The 13753-nt window shown below is 41.1% G+C and overlaps 1 protein-coding gene across 5 annotated transcripts in view; it reads right to left on the bottom strand.

Annotated features, from left to right (window-relative positions):
• The window catches only part of Slc28a2 (solute carrier family 28 (sodium-coupled nucleoside transporter), member 2), a 34796-nt gene extending 21840 nt beyond the window's left edge, over positions 1-12956 (bottom strand). For 4 of the 5 annotated variants that reach the window (NM_172980.4, NM_001356532.3, NM_001379459.1 and 1 more), the window contains exon 1: positions 12678-12878. The gene's annotated coding sequence lies outside the window, so the exon portion shown is untranslated. Of the gene's footprint in view, positions 1-12677 lie in introns of all 5 variants that reach the window. The other variant, XM_030251663.1, reaches the window with a different exon arrangement.
• Between the last annotated feature and the right edge of the window lie 797 nt (positions 12957-13753).

Genomic DNA, 13753 nt, shown 5'->3' with positions numbered 1-13753 from the left:
GGTGAGTCAAAGAGTGCAGCAGTCATATCTTTCCCAGAAGTCATCACCCGTCCAGCATCACCAGCATCACCAACACCCTTCCTCCATCTCAGAGATTCTTCCCACCCTCTTTCTGTGATACTCACTGAGTCTTGTATGTGACTTAATAGATGTCTCATTTATTGCTGGACAATAAATAAGTGGTCACTTGTTTTGAGTACATTGAGCACTTGTATCTCTTCAGACACCACTGACCAGTGTGGAAAGAAATCTCACTGACCCAAGCAGATAACTCCTATCCCCTGAACATAAACAGTTATTAGGACTCAGCTTAATGAGAACATCATGTCCATCTAGCACTCCAACAGCAGTACTTCCCTATTGGGAAACATAACCTCCCTAACCACAGGCCTTTAACTGTGAATTCCTTCCTGGTGGTTGATACAAAACCTAACCACAACCACTATTGTACTGGTGGGTTTATCTTATCTAGTCTGTCAGTATTGTTGTGCACAGGGTCCACAGCTAAGTAAGAGTGTGAATAACAATTCTCCCCCAACAGCCTGCGTAGCACCTTTTGGCTTTGGAAGAGATAGCCAGCAAGGAAGAGATTTCTAGCCAAGTTCTAGCTTGGTTTTCTATGTCTTGTGATCAAAAGATGGGGCATCTTCAGCAATCTGGTTTTGCTACCTAGTCCTGGTGAGCAAACAGTAGCAGAGGCAGGTCTTGCCCCCTCCCGTGAGACTCCCTGACCAACAACCCATAGGGAAGAATCTTATCCCTGACACAGGTTTTTATTAAACAACCCAGGACTCAGGGTTACTTAACAGCTTTTTCTACCTACTGGAGGTTCGTCTATTTAAACTGTTTACTTTATGTTTGTTCCCCTATGACAACTCATGTTTCCGTGTGGTGTTTTCAAGCATCCTTAGTTTGTGTTGACTCCTCTCCTCTGTGTCCTGGCCACACTTCCTCACACCTCTCCACTCCCAGCATTCCCCTTTCAATCACAGACATTCTACTTCCACTAAAGATTCCGTTTTCCCCTTTATCATGTAATCCTTTCTAGTTTCCTGGGACCTACACAGTTACTTCTACATAAATGTACATATATAAAGGTTGGAAGACAGGATCCACCTTGAGGGAGAGCTGAGGTTCAGAGGTATTGTGGGATCCTCCCGTAGTACTATGTCCAATTTTCTGAGGATCCGCCAGACTGATTTTCAGAGTGGTTGTATAACCTTGCAATCCCAGCAACAATGGAAGAGTATTCCTCTTTCTCCACATCCTTGCCAGCATCTGCTGTCACCTGAATTTTTGATCTTAGCCATTCTGACTGGTGTGAGATGGAATCTCAGGGTTGTTTTGATTTGCATTTCCCTGATGATTAAGGATGCTGAACATTTTTTCAGGTGCTTCTCAGGCATTCGGTATCCCTTAGGTGAGAATTCTTTGTTTAGCTCTGAGCCCCATTTTTTAATGGGGTTATTTGATTTTCTGGAGCCCACCTTCTTGAGTTCTTTATATATATTGGATATTAGTCCCCTATCTGATTTAGGATAGGTAAAGATTCTTTCCCAATCTGTTGGTGGCCTTTTTGTCTTATTGACAATGTCTTTTGCCTTGCAGAAGCTTTGCAGTTTCATGAGGTCCCATTTGTCAATTCTCGATCTTACAGCACAAGCCATTGATGTTCTATTCAGGAATTTTTCCCCTGTGCCCATATCTTCGAGGCTTTTCCCCACTTTCTCCTCTATAAGTTTCAGTGTCTCTGGTTTTATGTGGAGTTCCTTGATCCACTTAGATTTGACCTTAGTACAAGGAGATAGAAATGGATCAATTCACATTCTTCTACATGATAACCGCCAGTTGTGCCAGCACCATTTGTTGAAAATGCTGTCTTTCTTCCACTGAGGAAGATCAAGTGACCATAGGTGTGTGGGTTCATTTCTGGGTCTTCAATTCTATTCCATTGGTCTACTTGTATGTCACTATACCAGTACCATGCAGTTTTTAATCACAATTGATCTGTAGTAAAGCTTTAGGTCAGGGATGGTGATTCCACCAGAGGTTCTTTTATCCTTGAGAAGAGTTTTTGCTATCCTAGGTTTTTTGTTATTCCAGATGAATTTGCAGATTGCTCTTTCTAATTCATGGAAAAATTGAGTTGGAATTTTGATGGGGATTGCATTGAATCTGTAGATTGCTTTTGGCAAGATAGCCATTTTTACAATGTTGATCCTGCCAATCCATGAGCATGGGAGATCTTTCCATATTCTGAGATCTTCTTTAATTTCTTTCTTCAGAGACTTGAAGTTTTTATTATACAGATCTTTCACTTCCTTAGTTAGAGTCACACCAAGATATTTTATATTTTTTGTGACTATTGAGAAGGGTGTTGTTTCCCTAATTTCTTTCTCGGCCTGATTATTCTTTGTGTAGAGAAAGGCCATTGACTTGTTTGAGTTAATTTTATATCCAGCTACTTCACCGAAGCTATTTATCAGGTTTAGGAGTTCTCTGGTAGAATTTTTAGGGTCACTTATATATACTATCATATCATCTTCAAAAAGTGATATTTTTACTTCATCTTTTCCAATTTGTATCCCCTTGATCTCCTTTTGTTGTCGAATTGCTCTGGCTAATACTTCAAGTACTATGTTGAATAGGTAGGGAGAAAGTGGGCAGCCTTGTCTAGTCCCTGATTTTAGTGGGATTGCTTCCAGCTTCGCTCCATTTACTTTGATGTTGGCTATTGGTTTGCTGTAGATTGCTTTTATCATGTTTAGGTATGGGCCTTGAATTCCTGATCTTTCCAAGACTTTTATCATGAATGGGTGTTGGATCTTGTCAAATGCTTTTTCTGCATCTAACGAGATGATCATGTGGTTTTTGTCTTTGAGTTGTTTATATAATGGATTACATTGATGGATTTCCATATATTAAACCATCCCTGCATCCCTGGAACAAAACCTACTTGGTCAGGATGGATGATTGCTTTCATGTGTTCATGGATTCGGTTAGCGAGAATTTTATTAAGTATTTTTGCATCGGTATTCATAAGGGAAATTGGTCTGAAGTTCTCTATCTTTGTTGGATCTTTCTGTGGTTTAGGTATCAGATTAATTGTGGCTTCGTAGAATGAGTTGGGTAGAGTACCTTCCACTTCTATTTTTGGAATAGTTTGTGCAGAACTGGAATTAGATCTTCTTTGAAGGTCTGGTAGAACTCTGCACTAAACCAATCTGGTCCTGGGCTTTTTTGGCTGGGAGACTATTAATGACTGCTTCTATTTCATTAGAGGATATATGACTATTTATATCATTTACTTGATCCTGATTTAACTTTGGTACCTGGCATCTGTCTAGAAATTTGTCCATTTCGTCCAGGTTTTCCAGTTTTGTTGAGTATAGCCTTTTGTAGAAGGATCTGATGGTGTTTTGGATTTCTTCAGGATCTGTTGTTATGTCTCCCTTTTCATTTCTGATTTTGTTAATTAGGATGCTGTCCCTGTGCCCTCTAGTGAGTCTAGCTAAGGGTTTATCTATCTTGTTGATTTTCTCAAAGAACCAACTCCTCGTTTGGTTAATTCTTTGAATAGTTCTTCTTGTTTCCACTTGGTTGATTTCACCCCTGAGTTTGATTATTTTCTGCCGTCTACTCTTATTGGGTGAATTTTCTTCCTTTTTTTCTAGTGCTTTTAGATGTGTTGTCAAGCTGCTAGTGTGTGCTCTCTCTAGTTTCTTTTTGGAGGCACTCAGAGCTATGAATTTCCCTCTTAGAAATGCTCTCATAGTGTCCCATAGGTTTGGGTATGTTGTGGCTTCATTTTCATTAAACTCTAAAAAGTCTTTGATTTCTTTCTTTATTCCTTCCTTGACCATGGAAGAAGAGAAGAAGTGTTGTTCAGTTGAGAAGAGAACATTGAGAAGAGTGTTGTTCAGTTTCCACATGAATGTTGGCTTTCCGTTATTTATGTTATTATTGAAGATCAGCCTTAGTCCATAGTGGTCTGATAGGATGCATGGGACAATCTCAATATTTTTGTATCTGTTGAGGCCTGTTTTGTGACCAATTATATGGTCAATTTTGGAGAAGGTCCCGTGAGGTGCTGAGAAGAATGTATATCCTGTTGTTTTAGGATAAAATGTTCTGTAGATATCTGTTAAGTCCATTTGTTTCATAACTTCTGTTAGTTTCACTGTGTCCCTGTTTAGTTTCTGTTTCCACGATCTGTCCATTGATGAAAGTGGTGTGTTGAAGTCTCCCACTATTATTGTGTGAGGTGCAATATGTGCTTTGAGCTTTACTAAAGTGTCTTTAATGAATGTGGCTGCCCTTGCATTTGGAGCATAGATATCAGAATTGAGAGTTCCTCTTGGAGGATTTTACCTTTGATGAGTATGAAGTGTCCCTCCTTGTCTTTTTTGATAACTTTGGGTTGGAAGTCGATTTTATTAGATATTAGAATGGCTACTCCAGCTTGTTTCTTCAGACCATTTCCTTGGAAAATTGTTTTCCAGACTTTCACTTTGAAGTAGTGTCTGTCTTTTTCCCTGAGATGGGTTTCCTGTAAGCAGCAGAATGTTGGGTCCTGTGTGTGTAGCCAGTCTGTTAGTCTATGTCTTTTTACTGGGGAATTGAGTCCATTGATATTAAGAGATATTAAGGAAAAGTAATTGTTGCTTCCTATCATTTTTGTTTTTAGAGTTGGCATTCTGTTTTTGTGGCTGTCTTCTTTTTGGTTTGTTGAGGGATTACTTTCTTGCTTTTTCTAAGGCGTGATTTCCGTCCTTGTATTGGTTTTTTTCTGTTATTATCCTTTGAAGGGCTGGATTCGTGGAAAGGTAATGTGTGAATTTGGTTTTGTCGTGGAATACTTTGGTTTCTCCATCTATGGTAATTGAGAGTTTGGCCGGGTATAGTAGCCTGGGCTGGCGTTTGTGTTCTCTTAGTGTTTGTATAACATCTGCCCAGGCTCTTCTGGCTTTCATAGTCTCTAGTGAAAAGTCTGGTGTAATTCTAATAGGCCTGCCTTTATATGTTACTTGAGTTTTCTCCCTTAATGCTTTTAATATTCTCTCTTTATTTAGTGCATTTGTTGTTCTGATTATTATGTGTCGGGAGGAATTTCTTTTTTGGACCAGTCTATTTAGAGTTCTGTAAGCTTCTTGTATGTTCATGGGCATGTCATTCTTTAGGTTTGGGAAGTTTTCTTCTATAATTTTGTTGAAGTTATTTGCTGGCCCTTTAAGTTGAAAATCTTCATTCTCATCAACTCCTAGTATCCATAGATTTGGTCTTCTCATTGTGTCCTGGATTTCCTGGATGTTTTGAGTTAGGATCTTTTTGTGTTTTGTATTTTCTTTGATTGTTGTGCCGATGTTCTCTATGGAATCTTTTGCACCTGAGATTCTCTCTTCCATCTCTTGTATTCTGTTTCTGATGTTCCCATCTATGGTTCCAGATTTCTTTCCTAGGGTTTCTCACATCTATGGTTCCAGATTTCTTTCCTAGGGTTTCTATCTCCAGCTTTGCCTCACTTTGGGTTTTCTTTATTGTGTCTACTTACCTTTTTATGTCTTGGATGGTTTTATTCAATTCCATCACCTGTTTGGTCGTGTTTTCCTGCAATTCTTTAAGGAATTTTTGTGGTTCCTCTTTAAGGTCTTTTACCTGTTTAGCAGTGTTCTCCTGTATTTCTTTAAGTGAGTTATTAAAGTCCTACTTGATGTCCTCTACCATCATCATGAGATATGCTTTTAAATCTGGGTCTAGCTTTTTGGGTGTGTTGGGGTGCCCAGGACTAGGTGGGGTGGGAGTGCTGTGTTCTCATGATGGTGAGTGGTCTTGATTTCTGTTAGTAGGATTCTTACGTTTGCCTTTCGCTATCTGGTAATCTCTGAAGCTAGTTGTTATAGTTTTCTCTGGTTAGAGCTTGTTCCTCGGGTGATTAAGTTAGCCTCTAGCAGCAGACCTGGGAGACTAGGTCTCTCCTTAGTTTCAGTGATCAGAGTACTCTCTGCAGGCAAGCTCTCCTCTTGCAGGGAAGGTGCCCAGATATCTGGTGTTTGAACCTGCCTCCTGGCTGAAGTTGTGTTCCACTCACCAGAGGTCTTAGGATGCCATGGGGGATCCTGTGTGGGTCCTTGCGGGTGTCCGGAGACTCAGAGGACAAGGCACCCCAGTGTTGGAGTGGACCGGAAGGGATTGGTCACCATTCTTTACTATAGAAGTGAACTGATGCAATCCACCTATCACCTAGCTTCTGGCTCATCATGCTACAGAATGGCATGATACCAGGAACACAGAGATAGTCTCTATAGTTGCCAGATTTAACACCGAGCAGCAACTGCACCAGGTCAGTCTTGGTGAAAAGAAGTCCATGCTGTTGAACCCATGTGCACCTCCCATCTGTGCCACCATGGCAAGTATGGTCATGTGCCCCATGAGCCAATAATGAGGAAGGAATAGGAAATGAATTAGCACTCACCAGTCAACCTATATATTTGGCTATTAAAATCCTTGGCTGATGCAAGTATTGGTGATCAACTAAATGAGACACAAATATCTTCATATTTGGAGTGGTCTGCCCACATACTCCTTCCCTAAATGTCACTCATTCTAATTTTCCAATCACATATCCAAGTCTCTGACTATCCAGACAAATCATTACCTACAACAGTATATAAACATCAGTATATGATACCACATATGATCATTTTTACACCAAGAAAAGCATATGATCAAGACCATGTTTGCTCTCCAAAATTATGCCCACTGAGAAGATTTCCCTTTTCCAGTGTCTTTCATGTCTTCTGCAGGATAAGACAGTGATGTTACATGTACCTACTTCTGGGTAGACTCTGCAGAGCATTCAGAACCATCTGTAAAGCAGGCCATAGTCTTCTCTTTCGCAAGGTTCTTGGAATTTTGGTGAAAAGTCCTACTGTCAGCTGCCTGTCAAGTCCTGCATGGATGCAGAAGGGACTTTGTGACACAGTACCCACTCCTGGAGCAGAGCCAATAGGGTATGGCCTCCACCAGTGCTGACAGCTGCTAGGCATGAAGCTTGTTTTTATACCATACATATTTTCATGTTCCTCCTTCAGGGAATGCTCTCCCTGTTAAGGTTAATAACTCCATTATAATTAGAAACAGCATGAGTCCAGGAGGCAAGAATGTATTCTTCAGCAAAATAGTAAATACTGTGTGACCTTCAAGACAGCCCTTAAGGCTGTGGAAAAGAACTCTGAAAATATGGGTTCAAGACTATATAACTTCTTAATTATGCAAAATATAAGAGCACAATATGAATTTTATGAGGGGCTTCATGGACCTAAAACAAACAAACAAACAAAAAAACAAAGGCAGCTGCACTAATGAGCCAGCTCGTCAGAAAGATATAAGGCAAGTAGATTTCTGAGTTCAAGGTTAGCCTGGGACAGAGCAAATTTAGGTCCAGGCATGGTGGGAATGGTGATCTCAGAGCTGGATCTCACCCAGCTAACTTATGGTCTGTGCTTACAAAGGTAGGTGGATCTCTAATTAATTTGCTTTGTTAAAAAATGTATTTGTTGTCTTTTCCTAAGAATCAAGGGGCTCAGGTCATAAAACTCTGATTCATGGAATACTCAAAGGGAACCTGGGGTAAGGATTTAATTGATATGTAAATAAAGACTTGAATTTGGTCTGTAAGAGCTGAACTATCTAGATGAGTAATTCAGAGAGCTGTCTCTCGAGCAGAAGACAGAGTTTTCTACTTGCACCCTTCACTGACTAACCCTGACTTGCCTCAACAGGGTGTACCTGCTCAGATACAGGGAAGTAAAAGAGAGAGCAAAACTGTTCTTATCACCCTTGGATTGTCTAAACCCATCACTTCAGTAGGAAATTTGGGATCTCAAGGCCTCTGACACCATCTGTGCTCAGGAGAAAAGTAATGAGTCAGAAAGTTTACAGTGTCAGTACCTGACAGAAGTGATCCTCTAATAACCATGAAGATGGCTGCGCTTGCAGTCTGAATATCACTCACAAAGTATACAGAGCAATTTGACTCTAGACTTCCCATGAGTTCCAGGTCTTTTATTTGCTCCTCCAGGTCCTCACTCCACCCTGCTTAGATCCTGGGAGTTCAATCTGTGAGGATATACCACTGAGCTCCAAACCCCTTGGCTTGTCTAGTGAGTTTCTGCCAATGGGACCTCACAAGAGCTCACAATACATAAAGTTCACATCTAAGCAGGGAGGGATTCTGATCTGACTATACTACCAGGTTCTGTTGCACAATACCCTTCTGGTCTAGAAATAGATTGTGTTCACTGTTTCAAACCTTAGATCAAGTACCATCCTTCCCGTGACTCAGCTCTACTTCATAACATTTTCAAATGTCCATCTTTGTTTGTTATTGTTACATGTATATTTGTGGAGGTGAGAATTGTGCATGCAGAGTCCAGAGGAAACCCCAGAGCTTATGGAGTTAAGATCACAGATAGATGTAAGCCACTGGATGTGGCCTCTAGGTACTGATGGTGAGTCCTCTGAAAGAGCAGTGATGTACTTAACCACTGAGCCACCTCTCTAGCCATTCTTTTTGTTTTTTCTTAATTCTATTTTTAGGTCAGTATTGGGTTTTATTATGGTATTTTCACACACCTGTCATTATACTTTATTTGCACATAATGGCCTCTTTATGAGTAAACTCTCTTCTGGTTATTCTAGTTTAAATATGCTACCTGGGGCTGGAGAGATGGCTCAGAGATTAAGAACACTGACTGTTCTTCCGAAGGTCCTGAGTTCAAATCCCAGCAACGACATGGTGGCTCACAAGCATCCTTAATAAGAGCTGATGCTAGCCGGGCATCGTGGCACTCGCCTTTAATCCCAGCACTCGAGAGGCAGAGGCAGGCAGATTTCTGAGTTCAAGGCCAGCCTGGTCTACAAAGTGAGTTCCAGGACAGCCAGGACTATACAGAGAAACCTTGTCTCGAAAACCCAAAAAAAAAAAAAAAAAAAAAAAGGAGCTGATGCCCTCTTCTGGTGTGTCTGAAGACAGCTACAGTGTACTTACATATAATAAATAAATAGATAAATATTTTAAAAAGTAAATAAATAAATATGCTACCTGTTTCCTAATTCACACGGTGAAACCCAATTAAATACCTGTTGGGCAAAGCCACTGCAAAAGAGGAGGGGACATGCTTGAGTCTAAGCGTCAATAGAAAGCACAAGCTTAGGGTTTCACCTCCTCACCACAAACCACCATTTCCTGGGAAGTTCCAAGTACTTCAGAAATCACCTAAATATTTGCAAAACCCATGAACAATGGAATCCTAGAAAACCAGGTTGGAACTGAGTATGAAAAAGAAAAAAAAATGATGGACTATACATCCAAAAGAAAAAGAAAAAACAATGCAACCTTTTAAACTAAACAAGCAGTCACAGAAGCACACACACAAGGGTCCGTGAACTCTGTATCTCGCCTGGTCCAGCATCTTGCTAACAGAACCAAGCTCTTACCTACATGATGGTACGGTTTGAGCAGTTGTATCAGTGCTATAAGTAGAAATTGAATTGAGACGTTTAACTGCTAGGTGAGTGAACACTGGCACTGTGCCTCTACCTCCAAGTGTCTGTATGGGAGGACAGCCCTCTCACAGCTGACAGATATTCTGTGCTAGCTCAAATGAGTTATTCTTTTTACACAACTGGTTTTGAACCTAAGAGCTGGATTATCTTGTTGCATAGAGAATAGAGAAATTTACACATACATACAAGGAGAATGGCAACTGTGCCTCACACACAAACAGAGGCTAATAACCAGTGTGTAAAGCCAAAAAAGGAGTAAGCCAGGGCAAAGTCTATCAGAGAAGGCCAGCATATTTAAATCAGAGGTGATAGCTATGAGGAGCTGGAAATAACTAGTTCTAAAGCATCTCACTCCAAATACAATAAGAAAGGACCTAAACCAGAACATAGCCACTACCGAGTCTCCGTAGGTGTGTTGTCTGGGAGAAGACTTTCCTCCACAAAACACCCACATCCTTACTTGATACAGCCCTCACAGAAGATAGCCAGTATTTGATCTTTACTGTGTTGTGGAGGAGTAATACCAAAAGTCTAAAGAAACAAAGTACCAAGCTAGGTGAGATGAGTCACAGCTGTATGCCCAGCTGAGCCCAGAAAAGTTTTGAGGCCAGCCTGAGTGACAGAATAAGAATGTCCCAATAGAGAGATAGATAGAAGGATACATAGATAAATTGGTAGATGATAGAGACGTATATACATCAATAGATATATAGATATATACATAAGTATATAGGTACATAAATACTAGATACATAGATAGATACATAGATAAACACATAGATACATCAATATATAGATACATAAATAAGTAGATGGACAGGCAGACATGAAGAACCTACACAGTGGGTTTTCCAACCTACCCTCAGCTTCTTCCTCCAGAACTCATCTCTCCTCAAGTTGGAGGTAGCATTTGTTCTGACAGGCAGTGGAGTTTTCCAAGAAAAGTGATTCTATCTCATGACTATGCCTCATGCCCATTTCAGGCTGTGCCCCTGGGTTTATTTCTTTTGCAAGGAAAATTATAGGTGCTATTTGAATAACAGGGAAACAGGAGAATGAGGGCTTAAGTCCCACATCTATCGCAGTGGATGACAAGCACAGCATCTTCAGAAGGAGAGGACATTAAGCCTGAGTGGGAAATGGAAAGCTCAACTAGAATTTAAAGAGTGCAAGCATGGGCTGGAGAGATGGCTCAGTGGTTAAGAACACTGATTACTCTTCCAAACGTCCTGAGTTCAATTCCCAGAAAACACATGGTGACAAACAACCATCTGTAATGGGATCTGATGCCATCTTCTGTTGTGTCTGAAGACAGCGACAGTGCACTCACATATATTAAATAAAGAATTCAAGCCCTTGAGAATCATCAGTCCTGCTGTGTGATGGTGGAGGTCTCAGATCAGCACACTAGTGTGCCAAGTGGCAATCATCCTTGGCAGGTAAGCAAAAAATATCAATAACATTCATGTCTAAATTGTGCTTAAAGAGGAAAAAGAAACTTTGATGGGGGGAGGGGTGAAAGAGCATCTTACTATACTTCCCAGGCTATTCTTACACTCATTAAGACCAGAACTCATCTTCCTGTATCAGCCTTCAAGGTACAGAGTTGACAGGTGTGTAACACTAGACCAGGATGAAATTCTACTCATGTACTTAACAGCAAGAATTTAATCCCAGCCCTCAGGAGTTTGAGGCAAGAGCATACCAGTAAATCCAACGGGGCACCCTAGCTTATAAATGAGTACCAAGCCAGCTATAACTAAGTAGTAACATTGTATCAAAAAGCAAAGAGAAGAAAAAAAAAAGAAGAAAAAGAAAAGATCCAAACCCAAACAAGAAAAACAAAACAAAACAAACGAACCAGGACACTCCTGGGCCGAGTTCAGCTATGGCTCTAAGCAGACTGACCATAGAATTTACATTAGTGACTGTTAAACTGCTAACAAAAGGATGAAATTTTGTGTCTACAAAAATGTACTTTGTTCATCATAGTAGTGCTCAATCAATGTTAGCCATTTACTGTTATTGCCTTTGCTATTCTTTTCTTAATGTTGTCCCAGCAGGCACTGATGGGCTTGTCTAAGTCATGGGCTGACATTCAGTTAATTCTATAAAATACACATGCTTATGTAGTAACATGCAGTGATCCTGGTCCTATCTGTGAGTTAAGCAATCTAAGAATGAGTAGCTTGGATCTGTTCTCAGTCACTTTTCTTCCCTGCCCCCGCCCCCAGTTTCTTGGTGGCTAACTAAGCTGGAATCCAGACCACCCTTACCTCCAGAAAGAGGAATGACCCAAGCCATCCTCCAGACTGAGTACCTGTGTCACTTCCTCCAGGGTGTATCTTTGCTCAAGATTTACACCTTCCTACAAGCACAGGTAAATATGAGATCAGCTGTGCAGTCCTCTCAGGGGATCTAGAGACTGAGAAAGCAACCAGAGCCGCACAGCAGCCACCATACTGAATTACCATGAGCTCGAGACCTGGGTTCTCCATGCCATTCTCCACTGTGGCCTGGAAAACAGATTTTCTTCCCTCTGACTTCTCCATCTCCTGTTATCACCTGCTGAAAAACAAACTCAAGGCTAACTCTGGCTGATTTGCCATTCAGTCATGTGGGGCAAAGGAGAAGTTTTATGGCTGTCTCTTCTCAGAAAACACAAAACTGACCTGTCCAAGAAGACTGATGCTTCCATTAAGAATAAGAAGTAGAAAGATTGTCAACAGATTAATATGATAAATAACGAAAGGCAAAATTTGCTTTCTTGTTGTAAATGATTATGGGAAAGAGGCAATATGACAGACAAGAAGTGTGGGAGGACCTGGAATGAATCGTTGGCCCTCCCAGAGCCCCAGGACCTGGGTTGAAATATAACCCACTTACTCTCTCAAACCAAGGGTCATATAGCATTGTTCTTTATCTTTTTTCTACAGCAGGCCCCACTGAGCTATGCAGAAAAGATTGAGAGAGAAAATGATAGCTGATGAAGTGCTGGGTGCCCAGCATTGCTGGGGGGTTGGGGAAAACAACAGATCAACAGATTGTTTTAGGTAGGGTTCTCCAACATAGAGTGGATATATAAGAGAGGGCTTCCAAGAATGACTTACAGTGTGCTGGATGGGTCCACACAGCCCAGTTCAACAATGGCTGGAACCTGGGAGCTGTTCAGGTTACAAAGCCAGAAGCCTCAGCACTTCCAAACCTGGTGCTTTGAAGACTCCTGGAGAGCTACCGATCTTCAATGTCCACTGGATCCCGGAGACACTGGAGTCTGATGTCAGCGAGGATGCACAGCTGCAGCAAGGATTAACACCCTCACCAGCAGCAGGAAGTGAAGCAGGCCAGCAAACAGCAGAGTTTCCCCCAGAAGACTTCCTTTTATGTAGGTGGTTACCACTGAAAAGGGCCACCTCTAGGGGAGGAGCTTCTTTGAAATGTGTTTCTTACTTGAGACCAATGCTATATAGTTATCTCACTACCAGTGAAAATGCACTGTATTTTCCTCAGAAAATTGGCAAGGTCCCTGGAGGAATGTGGTCTTTTATTGTCCTATGGCTTAACTATGACAAGATAAATTTAAGAACATTTAACGACTGATAGCATCTCAGTCATTACATTACTGGATAAAGGAACACAAAAGGAACGAAAACACAGATATTTGATTAATAAATGCATCTATCTATTCAAACATAGTCTGAACACAATTGGGACAGAAACATTCTTGGCACTAACAATCCCCATTTCTATAACAGATTTCATAACCTTACCTGGAGTTATAACTATCTTCTACACCCATTTCCTAGTCCCTCCACCCTCAGCAAGCACATCAGGCATTCTTGGTCCTTTACTTGGAGAAGTGACCAATGCCTTCACTCTTGAAGGGTCTGGGTTATGTATCATCCTACCTGGGTTGAGTTGTTGTAGTTTCCCATTGGCTTTAATCACAGTGCAGATCTCTTGCATTTGATATGATCTTCCTTACCTCCATTGTGGGGAAGGAGTCCAATTTCCCTTTGGTCTGGGTCAACCACCCCTCCTAACTGTATTGTTGCTTCCAAAGTGGCTAGAGAGTAGTCTTAGCTTCCAGTTCAGTGGGATGTCCCCTATGCTTCCTGGCCAAAGCACCCCCCTTCTGAAATCAAGACTTCTAGACCAACAGAGCATAAGCTTGTGGGAACATAAA

The sequence above is a fragment of the Mus musculus genome, chromosome 2, assembly GCF_000001635.26.
Source record: "Mus musculus strain C57BL/6J chromosome 2, GRCm38.p6 C57BL/6J".
In the NCBI taxonomy this organism is placed as follows: domain Eukaryota; kingdom Metazoa; phylum Chordata; class Mammalia; order Rodentia; family Muridae; genus Mus; species Mus musculus.
Note: the sequence above shows the minus strand (reverse complement) of the source record. Positions and strands in the feature narration are given on the sequence as shown.